The sequence below is a fragment of the Leiobunum rupestre genome, chromosome 6 (genome assembly GCF_980474605.1).
Source record: "Leiobunum rupestre chromosome 6, qqLeiRupe1.1.hap1, whole genome shotgun sequence".
Classification (NCBI taxonomy): Eukaryota; Metazoa; Arthropoda; class Arachnida; order Opiliones; family Sclerosomatidae; genus Leiobunum; species Leiobunum rupestre.
This window is the reverse complement of record NC_143389.1, coordinates 25,288,068-25,301,541: the sequence shown is the minus strand read 5'-3', so window position 1 is coordinate 25,301,541 and position 13,474 is coordinate 25,288,068.

Here is a 13,474-nt window from a genome sequence, read left to right as displayed (position 1 = left end):
GCAATTTGATCATTTTTGTAAAGTTCTTCTGCTAAGTCGTCAATAATAAGTAAAGAATTTCTATTTGATTCCCAAAACTCGCTGTCCATCGGAGGAAGTCCTTGAATAAACTCTATATCTGTTAAAAACTGAGATAAATCATGGTAACCTGATTGCCAAACCGAATAACAATAAATAATTTTAATAGGAGGTTTATCGATCAATTCATTCCTCCATCTAATTAGTGAGTTCGTCCATGATGATTTGCTTGACATAGTAGGCCCTGACACCATCATTCGAAACGGTGAAAGAAATTTTATATAAGACATTACTGTTTAAACAAAGACAACATACTACGTATTTTGTTAGTAAATTGACTGATTTATAGAATATATGTAAAAATAAACAAACACATTTTAAATTAAAAAAATTATTGTGTTAAAGAATAATGTTTCTTATCAAAATCCATTCCTTTACCAGTTATATAAACTTCATAATAACATACAAAAATAACATTTTTGAATAAAAAATAAATCATAATATCTCTTTCACCAAAAAAATTATTAATTCCCGTTTTTTAGTAAAAATTCAATTTTGGAAGTTAAAAGTTTAAATCTTAGGTTATTTAAAAATAAAGTATTTACTCGATTTTCGGAAGAGATTTCATTTTCGATAACTATGTTGTTAAATGAAACCTGTTTTGCGGGGGTTTTTTTTACATAATTTTTAGACTTATAATTAAAAGATGACAATTTTATTTTACAATTCATCATCTTCACATTCTAAATAGCCGTAGGGGACACTAGAAATATTCTCTTTTAGCACACGTTTACAAAAAGTTTTTTTGAAAGTTTTACTTAAGTTGCCAACACGTAAAAGCATTTTGTACTTATCTTTTATTACGTTAAAGGGAATTTTCACCTTAAACTCGGTATTTGGTACAAAAATCATTTGTTTGAAGGCGTTGAAATGTATGATGTCTGAATTCTCCCTGGTAAGAGTTATTCCTTTTAGTTTTATAATTGTCTGATTATTTTTAAGTTGAAAACTGTAGCTTTTTGGTCCAGTTGATACGAATTTTGTGATATATGTATTCGGAGTCTCGCACGTTAGTTCACCTAAATTACCACCGAGGGGGGGTAGCCACTCGTTTGGTTGATGTGTAAATTTTACTCCATCCGTGTCATAATAAATTACACGCTTTCCCAACTTATTAATTAACTTATGCAGATGAATACGCCCGTAACTGGTGACAAACGAAACAACAATAACATTACCTTTTGAAAATCTTGGGGCTAGCTCACTTTTTTTTATAGCTTACCATGGCAACATCGTTGTTGATTAAATGAAAGTCTGTTAATTTATTCGTTGTGTCTGCTATAATCTCGGTTAATTGGGAGTAGCGATGGATAATTTTAGTTGATGATTTATCCATTCTTACCGCCATTCTGCCATATAACGAATTTTGCGCCAATTTCGCGGAAGTTCTTAAGGATGGGTTATCAACAATTTCCTCAGGCTCTAACCTTACTCCTTCAGCTTCGTATATCGCGTCTAAATACTCTTTTTGCTCTTGATATGTTTTAATATTGGGTGGAAATCCTGAATTTTTTACTTTTGCTCTAAAAAAATGTCAATATATGGTTTGAAAACATTTGTTGTAATACTATAGTGGTAAACTTCGAAAATTTCTAACAGTTTGTAGTTACACTCTTTTATTGAGTAGTAGATTTCCACCGAAGGTAAAACTACCGTTATAGCTCGTTCGTCAATACTATGGGTACATTTTTCATCATTATTTATCACACAACTTCCGCATAAAGGATAATAAAGTTTCTTATTAAATCAGTAGGGAAGAACGGGTAAGTAGAGGTCTCTGGGGGGAAGTATTCGACAACTAATTATTCCAAAATAGGCGTCCGGTGCATAATCAAAGTTGTGTGTGATAACTTTAACATTTTTACAACCGTATTCCATTTTTTGTAAGCAATACACATACAGACTACAAAAATCAAAATATCGGATTTGTTTTCCAATTAAGGGTTCTACTTCATGGTACAGCTTAATTGTTTCTACACGCCCTCCAACTAAAGAATCTCTAGGGTTAATTTTAGGAATAATTTTAATTGTATTAAAAAATGCTTTCGCCTCGGCATTTTTTCTCAACAATTCTAATATCTCACATTCAAAAATTTGAATATATGTGTGGTTTGGTAAATTTTGTTCAATAAATTCTTTTCGGTCTAATTCTCTTTCTATAATTTCTTTGAATGTTTTTCCGACAATTGAATTAAAGCTCGAGCCAGAAAAATGTTTTGGACAACCGTGCCAGAAATCACCCATTACATCAATTACTATGGGTGGATTTTCACAGTAGCCATCTACGAAATACGGACCTACAGACTGTTCCCCAGCCGCGGATCTGACCGTTTGCAAAATTAAATTATTTTCCTTCTCATACCAAGATAAATATTTTAATGCAATCTCGCTTTGATTCTGTCTACTTGCCAAACCGATAGCCGGTATAGTACATAGTGTATATGGTTCTAAAAACTTGTCGATAAATACATTATTAAGTGCCCCAGAAAGAGAAATACCACCATAATTACTGATATCAATTTCAATTAGTTCTTTATATAAGATGCGAAATTTCTGCATAGCTAAGCGTAATAAATTACAATCTAAAAGACAATACGCTCTGGATTATGATTTAATACAATATACCGGTTCGAGCTGTTTGTGTGAATACCAATTTTTAAATTCTCTGTATTACAATTTTTTCATTTTATTAGGCTCAAAATATTTTTCGTCCGGAATTGGTCCTGAATAATTCTAAGTTGTTTTCGTCCAAAAAATATAGGGAAAATATCCTTTAGATTGAGGCAAAGAAAACATTTTAGGCAAATGTCTTAGTGGAGCACTAACATAGTTTAATGAATCTACAAAACGAATGTCTACCCCTTTAATATAAATAGTAATAATTTTGGCTCCATCGTAAATAACCTCGGGAATGACATGATTAATTAATTTAGAAATAATAAACATTCCGTCGAAAGATCTTAGATTATGGGCCATTACGATGAGGTTGGTAAATTTCGGTCTAATTGTTTTTCTTTTCCGTTTCCCATCCGTAAGTAAAATAGTTTCATGTTGAAACAAAAAATTGAGAAAGTTATTTACACAATATTGTCCTTCAAAAACCGTGGTTTCCACAGGCTGATTTAAAATTTCGCTTTGGGCCACTAGCAGAATAGGTTTATGCATATTATTCTCGATTATAGTTTTAATATCGAAATATACATAGGATCGTGTTTTTTTTTTAAATGTCGACTGTTTAACATAATGCTGGTTTGGAGGATGTTCAATTTTACAAGAGTTGCAAGCTGTTTCACATTTGTGAGTTTTTGAAGTTTCAAATTAAATACAGCATTTTTCACATCTGTGGAAAAGCTTGCAAGTTTCATTTTTCAGGTGAAAACTGTAACATTCACCTTGTTTTAAATACCTATTACAAAGTTTACAACGAATTAAAGGAATTTCTAAAATTTCGTGAAAATCTCGACCTAAATACCTTTTACATTTAATATTTCTAGTGTCAAAGCAGTGGTGTTTGTTCCTACGAGCGGTGGAATAAAAAAAAATTCACAGTCTAAGCACGAAGCTACCCCACCCCAAATGGAATGTAGATTTTTAGCTAAATGAACGTGCGTGCCAATTTTTACAAGTAGAATTTTGTTTTCGGCAGGGGGAAAACCCTTGAAATAAATTTGAAAATTTTCCGTGGCGTTAAATATTATTATCTGATACTTTGGGGCTAAATATGATTGAAATTTAGCTATGTCACCAATTTCTACAGCTCCTTGTGCAATTCCTACATCATCATGCAATTTCTTAGCGGCTTTAGTTTGCAATTTACTACGAAAGAATGTTAAGGCTCTATATTCTTTAAGAACACTTGTTAATGGAAGTTTTTTCTTTTTATACTCGGCAATTTCACAGAGTTTTATTCCGACTGTGAGGCCTCTCGCTACGCATAAATTATCGATGTTGTTTATATAGTAAAAATTGGTTTTAGTTTTTAAAAAAGCATCAAGATCGATAATGTCTCTGTTTTTTAGAGATAAATTTTTTTTTCCCATTTTCTGTGGGGATTTCAAAAGAATTATACTAAATTTAATTTCTCCATCTAGTAAGAAATCTTTTTTCGATTGAGCAATGCGAGCTATATGGTTAAATATTCGAGAAACAGTTAACTGATCAATTTTAATAAATTTAATGTTAATTGGATGTTCTAAATTTTCCGATTGAATTGCAAATCTGAGGAAATCGCAACCTGGTGCCTCTTGTCTTACGTATTTGATAATTTTGGACAGAATCTTTTCAAATACTGTAAAAAATAAATGTGTGGGGATTTCGTTTAAATCTATTAGTTCTAGATCAATATCCAGTTGTTTACATTTCCACTTTTTTGAATTTCTAGGGCTTAATTTTTTAATTTTATAAAACTTTTTATAATTAAAACTGTTTAAAGATGAAAAGTCTAAATCACTGTCCGAATAGTAATCACTGGAGTCTTCCATATTCTAATTTCGTTTCCAGGTCTAAAATATTATTCTAATTACTATTACGAATAATTAATTAATGAGTTTAACTTGCCTTCGTGGGTGGGCAAACAATTTTTCCTTCCGTCTGGTCAATTATCTTTTTCAGATTGTTTGTTGAGTTTATGATTCGAATAACGTCCATGGATAGGGTGTTAGCTAAGAATTTCACCCTTTTATAATCACCTTTCCAGAGTTCATCTTGGGGAAGATGTTTAATGTTTTTATACGAATATATCTGAATATCTAGATATATTCCCTTGTCGCACGCTTTTTTTCTCGGAGTTTTAGTTTCGTAAGACACTCCACCTTTTTTAACTTTCACTGATTGTTCGATTCCAACTTCTTCGATGTTTGACATCCTACGGACCTCTTGAATAAAGTCCCCATCCGATTCGTCCGACTCTAATAACATCTCCTCTTCAGGCCTATCAAAAACTGAAACTGCTTGACTCGCGGAGCTTTGACTATTGCTTGTGGAAGCCATTTTAGCCTGTTATGTTTTAATAGTAAAATTTTGCCCTTTTATACCAAAAGTTTTTATTTTTTCATTAATTTTTTCAAAAATATAAAACCTTGAATATTAAAGTGATTAATACTACAAGGATAGAACCTAGTTATAATTTATCAGTATGTAAATGGTATTTAAAATTGTTTGTGAATGTCAATTTAAATATAGATATGTATAAAAATATAAAATAATTAATTATTTTTTTGAAGGACTTTATATTTAATTCCGTGACAAAAAAGACAACGCCCTAAGAGTTTTAATATTTTTGCTTTAAAAATCGATTATAGATGTAAGAATTTTGTTAATTACAGGGTTAGATGTTTTAAAATTCTATGGGAAGAAATATATTTCTGCGAGGTATAAAATTTAAACGAAGGGATAAAATTATATTTCTGCAGGGTGTATTTGATAAAAAATTGTCTTTTGACTTGATTTTAAAACAGGTTAAAATCAGGATGTAAAAATTAGATATTCTGAAATTTTTCTTATAAAAAGAGTGTTTTTCAACGTATTCGTTTTATAAACCATGGGCTCTCGCGAAGTTTTGACTGTTTCTGGTAAGATTTCTCATCCTCTCGCTATTAACCCTTTTTCACTTAAATATCTAGCATTACGCAAAGTTAGGAATTGTAATCTTTTTAAAATTAACGAAGTTTCAATTAGAGTTGAAAATTACTGTATGAAAACAGTCTTTCTTGAGTGTCAAGCCTTAGTAGAACCTTTTAAAAAAATCATTTTTGCTTGCCCCTTTATAAAAAAATCTTTCAAATTATCACCAGCTGTTTTTGCTTCGGTTTTTTCTAGAAGAATCAATAACAATTCTTGTCTATTTGACGTTCATTCTATTAATTTTGTCTGTCCCCACGACGGTTTTGAGTTTGACGGGTTACTGTTCCACACTCAATACACTCTTGAAGGTTGGTTTTCTTACGAAATTTTACGCTTAATTGGAAAACATATGCGACTATATCAAAATTTAAATAAGATCCCATGGTTTCGTCAGCATAGAAATCGTAGGAATCTTCAACACAATCTTCTAATTCTCTACCAATTACAGCAACTTTCTTTCTTTCGAAAAAAACAATTAACTTTATCTACCGACTTTCATCTAACAAGATATACTATCCGTTTAGAATTAGGAATGATAGTTCTATTTTTTATTAATGATTTGGATCGACAAGAAGTTAAAATAGTTACAACTTTAGAGTAAGGAATACTAATTTTAAAAAAATAATTACAATAATTAAGATAAATATTTTTATTTAGTTGCAAATTATCTCGACCAATTCAAAATTTAAACGATCGTCGGCAACTTTTTCAATTACGACTCAAGGTATTTACAATATTTTTTTATTTATTTAAAAAAATTAAATTTATTATTTTTTAAATAGGACTCAAATCTTATAAAATTCTAATATTGTTCATCAGACTATTTTATTTAAAGACTTTATTTGTGTTTTTTATTTTAATTGTTTTATTTGGTGAAAGATTTTAATTTTTGAAATGTTTTATATTTTTTATTTAAATTGTTTTTATTTTAAAAGGTTTAAGTGTTTTTTAAATATGTTTTCCAAAATAACTAGTTTTATTAATTTAATTCAGGCGGTGGAGGCTCTTTTTAATACTTCATAATCTACTTTTTCTTTTTTAACTAGCTTTATTAATTTAATGTTGGGATTGGTGTAAAGTTTTTTTCTCTATATTAAAAATCCTTTGTTTTCATCTTTTTTATCCAGTGAATTTTCAAGAAATTTTATTCTTATCTTTTTTGTCAGGTATCAAATTTTTTTGGTTAAATTAATTCGGTTATATAAATATCTTTTTGTTTTTTTATTAATATTAGTTTTTTTATATTTTTTATTATTATTATTATTATTATTATTAATTAATAATTAATTAATTAATAATATAACGGCCTTTGAAGTGACAAGTCGCTTAATTTTTCGCTCCGCGTTTATCGAGTATTGCATATAATTCTTGAGTCTTATAGTTTATCTAATTGATTGAGTGTCGGGCTTTCCATTGGTGTGCTCGGTATCATCGTCTGAATCTTCGTTCAAAAGGTATTCGAAATTCGCTACTACTCATCAAGTGCTTCGGCCTAAAATTACGGCTTTTCGCCGTCGAGTTTCGTCGTGCGGGGTCGGCGTCTAGCCTCGATATCTTTTCACCGCGATCTGTGACCCCAACGTTTTTCGTATGTATATTGATGTGCGCTTTCTGGCCTTTGTGAAGATGCTCTCGGATTTATTGTGCGATTTGTTTCTACGGTGTTATTAACATTTTTGTGCCCTAAATGGTACATATTGAACTTTTTCGGTGATATTTGTTTTAGAATTTCTTTGGTACTTTGCGTTTCGTTTTATAAGTTAATGTATGTTTATTCATCGTGTGCGCGTACTCAAGACCAACATTTGGACACCTCATTTAGCCATATCGGTTAAGTACTTGTTTTGTAATCTCTAAATTTATAACTTCATATTTCATATTTTATTCATTTTTGGGCCTATTTTCTCAATTGTAAATTTATGTCGGTTAATTTTAAGTTTTAAACTCCTCTTATCGCTCACGTTCTCCATGCACGCGTGGAATGCTTCAACTTCTACATTTTTTTCTCATCGGCACGCGTTTTAAATTTATGAACTGCAATTGACTTTTTAAGTATTAAGTTGCAACAAACGTGTATCGCCGCTTCGGCTTTATTTTTTTCTCTATTTTATTTCCAATTTGTTTAATTATAGTGATCTCTTATCTAAATATTTTCTATAATTATAGTCCTCACGTTATTACGCCTGTATATCTGTATTTCATAAGGTACTTTGTCCATGCTCAAGCTGTTTATATATAATGGCGGGTTCTAAAACTAAATGCCTAAAATGTCAAAAGTCTTTTGTGGGGAAGCAAAGAAATCTAAAATGTCAATCCTGTAGCAGGAAGATTCATCTTAATTGCACGACTTTAACGGAAGAACAATATGTTGAGTACAAGGAACAAGATAACTACTGTTGCAAGAAATGTAAACAAAATAACTCGGACTCTTTATCCGCAAGTTGCTCTCAAGTTGAGGATTGCGACATTATTGGTCCATCAACATTAATTGATATACTAAATGAATTTACGAAGACCGACAGCCTCACGAGGGACAAAGATTCGGCAATTAACTTTCTATGCACGACTATTGCTGATATATCCTATAAGCTATCATCCATGCAATCTGCAATTGAGGAACTCCAAAAGGAAAACGTTCTCCTCTGACGGACGATTATCAGTAATAAGTCAGACACCGACATAGTAGCTATCCGGACTAGGTCAACCTCACCACCACGAGCGTCCACGTCTAAGGAGAAGTCATGCGCTGGCGTAGCCTCTCAAAAGGCACCTTCTACTCGAAATAGAGCCGGTGAGGACTCAACTACACCACAACCCCGGGACTCGACTAAACGCCCACAATCGCTTTCTGTACAAGCGCGTGGTAGTAAAGAGCGGAAACCCACGAACGACTCAAAGCTTAATGGTAAATTTAAACTAACGTTAAAGGGTTCGAAGTCTAGCACATCTATTAAAGCCGTTCCGAAGGTGGTAAAACCAAGACGCAAGGCAGTATTTGTCACGAGACTTGACCCCGCCCTTACGTCTTTGCAACTGATGGATTGTTTAATGGCTGAAAACGAGTTAAAGACGATTGAATGCGTACGACTTAAAACTCGTTATCCGAGTTACTCTTCTTTCTATGTTTCTGCTAATGAGTCTGAGTATCAGATACTAAAGGACGAGAACACATGGCCGGTGGACTGCCTAATTAATGACTATTTTGGCCCATTGCACGGAGATAGAAAGCACGAGTCAGAGTCCGTTGCTTCTAACTCTAACGAGAGCATGTCATCTGCGCAAATTAACAACATTGAAGAATCTAAGTCGGAGGTAGCTATCGCATTGGGTCCGCTAGCCCAACCCTTACCATCTAATGACCAACCGACCCACTAACGCGCTTACCAACCCGGTGATTTTTTACCAAAACACCAGGGGTTTGCGGACTAAATCTCAAGAACTTTATTCAAGTATTCTTCTAAATAATTATTCTATAATTTGCTTAACAGAGACATGGTTCACGGAGAACAATTTTTCTATAGACTATATACCTGACTCTTATCACGTTTTACGATCAGATCGACGCTCTGAGAATGGCAATCTGACAACCGGAGGTGGAGCTTTGATAGCCTTGATACATAATATGTCCTTTATAAGACGCACCGATCTGGAGGTTATCGATGAATGCGTATTTGTGCAGATCCGTACCATCGATAACGCTAGCTTCATCGTTGGAACACTATATATTACACCTCGATTGACTCCTGACGTTGTTTTAAACGCACTCTCTACACTCTCATCGAAACTATCCCTAATTAAAGAGGACGTAATCTTAATAGGTGACTTTAATGTCCCTGGTATTGATTGGGACATGCTATCCAATATCAACTGCAATCCTAACATCCGTACGAAAGCTAAGGCAGTGATTGATTTCTGTGCAGAGTGTAACTTTATGCAGCTAAACCGTGCTCGTAATGTGAAGGGAAATATTATAGACTTAGTTCTGGTTAATAACCACTTCGTGACCATGGACACAACAACCTTACCACTTGTTACAGAAGACCCGGCCCATCCGGTATTCTCCGTCACCTATCACAGCGCCATCTCAGGATTTAACGCTGTGGCAGACTCTAAATTTTGTTATCGTCGCGGAGACTACCTGAACCTTTACCAAGACCTAGACTGCACGGATTGGTCAGAGCTTCTCGCTTCTCAAGATGTAGACGATTGTGTTACCATCCTCACACATCGTGTGCAAGACGTAATGAATGAAAACATCCCGAAAGCGCGACGACCGAGAATTTCAAGCTACCCGATGTGGTATTCGAAAGAATTAATCCGAGCCATTAAACGTAAGGCCTATTTTCATCGGAAAACTAAACGGCGAGGTCAGATAGACGACAGAGAAAGATACGAGTCACTGAGAAAGGAAGTTAAACTGCTGCTATCCCGTGACAAACTTGAGCACGCTAAACTCACCTATGAAAACTCACTAGAGAATCCAAAACACCTTTGGAACTTTGTAAACCAACGGCTCAACGACAAACCACATCCGATTGCACTACACCTTCCATCAGGTGTGTCGTCCGTCCCTACGATCTTAGCGGAGGAATTCGCACGAAATTTTGAAAATGTGGCCACTGACACGTTAAAGGACACCACCAAATATTCTCTCGGCGACTTCCACCCAGCCGATAACGTGCTGAATAACATCACCGTAGACGAAGCAGCCGTTCGGATCACTCTAAAGAAGCTAAAAAACACTAATTCTACCGGCATAGACAACATACCAGTCTTCATTGTCAAGGGCTGTATGGACATTTTCGCTCCGCTTCTTTGCTATATCTTTAATCTATCCATCAAAACCGGATCTTTCCCGTCACTGTGGAAGAAAGTCATTATATCGCCGATATTCAAAGCTGGCTTCGCCGGCGATGCAAAGAATTATCGCCCTATTTCGCTACTTTGCGTCTTTGCAAAAATTTTCGATTCATTGATGCACGACATACTTTACAACTGGTTTAAACCTAACTTAGCTGAGACGCAACATGGATTCATCAGATCACGATCCGTGGAGACCAACCATCTTTCATTTTTTAACGACGTTATGCCCGTTGTGTTTGGACAAGGTCAAGTCGACGTGATATCGATTGACCTATCGAAAGCTTTCGACCGCGTGTCACACGGACTATTAATGACAAAACTGAAAATGTATGGACTGGTTGGTCCAGCGTATTTATGGGTGGAGGACTATCTGAATAACAGATATAACATCCTAAAATGTAATGGCACAACAACGAACGTTTCATTTCCAACTACATGCGGAGTCCCCCAAGGCAGCTCCCTTGGACCGTTGTTGTACAATATTTACGCCAATGACCTCCACCGCGTCGTTAAAAATTCCAACTTAAAGCAATTCGCGGATGACACTAAAATTTACCATGTGATTACGACCACCGATAACTGCCAACAACTGCAGGACGACCTCTATCACGTTGCTAACTGGTGCGCGTCTAACAATCTAATAGTTAATGAATCAAAAAGTGCAGTCATAACGCTAACGAGAAAAGTCAATACAACAATGTACTCCTACAAATTAAACAACAGAGCTATATCGAGGACTGACACTCTCAAAGACCTTGGTATTTTGTTAGACAAAGGACTTTACTTCCGAGAACAGATTTCAAACGTCGTAGGGCGATCTAAACGATTACTCTACGGCATTCTACGGCTATCCCGGGACCTAGGATCCGTACGATGTTTCAAAACACTATATATCGCTCTAGTTCGGACAACACTGACATATGGCATGCTGTCGTGGGGTGGATGCGCAGATTATTTAATTCAAAAAGTCGAAAATGTGCAACGAAAGTTCGTAGAATTGGCCCACACGTACTTTTTAAATAAAAAACCATATGATTATACATATATATTGGAATGCTTGAGCATGGATAGGGTACATTTATTTATAAATAAACGTGAACTCTTGTTTTAAAAAAAACCATATCCAAATCATCATGTACGGACCTAACTGGTTCCTTAAATTTTCACGTGCCCAATCATAATACAAGGCAAAAAATTACTTTCGTTAACGACTCCATTGGGCCTATATCACCAATGCTGCGTATGCAGAAAACATGTAATAAATTTTCCGAAACCCTAGATATTTTTTCTTGTAAAATCTCCGAAATTTTGAACATAACAGATTAACATTAAAACCCTATATACTACGCCTCACTGATACAAACCTACTATATTAAACTACATTATTTTTCCCTAGAAATTTTTCTGTCTTGTAAAAACTCCGAAATTTAAAAAAAATGGCTGTATTACTCAAAAACATTATTTTTTTTCCTATGTAAAACTGGCAATTTTATTCAACTGCGTGTACAACCTCGAAGGTTCAATATATGTAACTGTTGTTGTGCACATTAAACAAAACATTTCATTTCATTTCATTATAATTATTATTATTTAAAAAATTTCTTGAAAATTTCTTGTTTAAAACTGATTTAAACAAAGTTCATCTGGGATACAATCTATCGCCTGTATCAAACGACCCATTGCTTGTTTCAAACTACTCATTGGCTATTTTTTAATCTTTTTGATTTTTTTCATGTCCTCTATGTACTTTTTTATACTAATATCGGTTAAATTTAATGCTTTATGTTTTTTTGGTAATTGATAATTATATTAACTGAAATTGTATAAGTACATTTTGTACTAGGTTGTTTAAAAATTGAATATAATTGATTTTATTAATTTATAAAAACTTGTTTAAGAAGGATAGGGATAATTAGTTAACCTTAGTTGTATTAAAAAATTAATAATTATTCCCAAAGACAATATTTTTAAATTTTAAAATAAAGGTCGGGCTTAAACTATAAAATCTCAATGTAAAGGATTTTACCAGGAGAAATCTAGAATCAAGATGTTTGGTGAATTACATCTAAAGCCTGTACTCTCGAATTATATCTAAAGCCTGTACTTTCTTTGCCACGATCTTTAAAAATTATCTCTCTTTGAGTAGTAAGAATGTATAATCTTTTGTAATACTCGTCAAATTTCTTGGTGGAATCACAATAATTTAAAAAGTTTGAGTCTGAACTTTATGTGTTAGATCAAATTCAACATGTTGGCACTGTACAACATACCGTTCGATCTGTTTTAATTAATTCAGACATTCTCGAACTATATACTTCCGAAGCGATTAAGACCAAAACCAGTGTTTTTATTCGTGCGATGTTACAGCAACAAAAAAAGTTAAAGAATTCTTGTGGTAAATATTTTTTAGATATATTCATTTTTAATAGATTAATTTATTTATATTTATAAATTCTAGCCCAAATTTCCAACCCGACATCTCGTTTTGTACCGAAGAGGAAAAATACCTTCTACGAATTGATGTAATTATAATAATTTTTAATTATACACTTAAAATATTTTTAACATTGTGTTTTTTATATTTTTCAGCCTTCAAATTATTTATACCCCCTTCTTTAATTCTTTATTATTTATTAATTTAATTTGTTAGATTATATTTTAGTTTTATTGGTAGTGTTTCATATGTTGTTAAGTGTTTAAAAAAATATATTGTTTGAAATATCATAGTTATTAAATATTATAATAACTAATTGTGTTTTTACTTTTACTAAAACTAACATTGTTTTAAAATAATAAAACTATTAAAATATTTGCGAAAAATGAAAAACTTATTTATATTAGTTTAATTATTTAAAGTATTTTGGGTGGGGCCAAAACCGCCAAGGGTATAAAACGAAGGTCGCGAATTCGT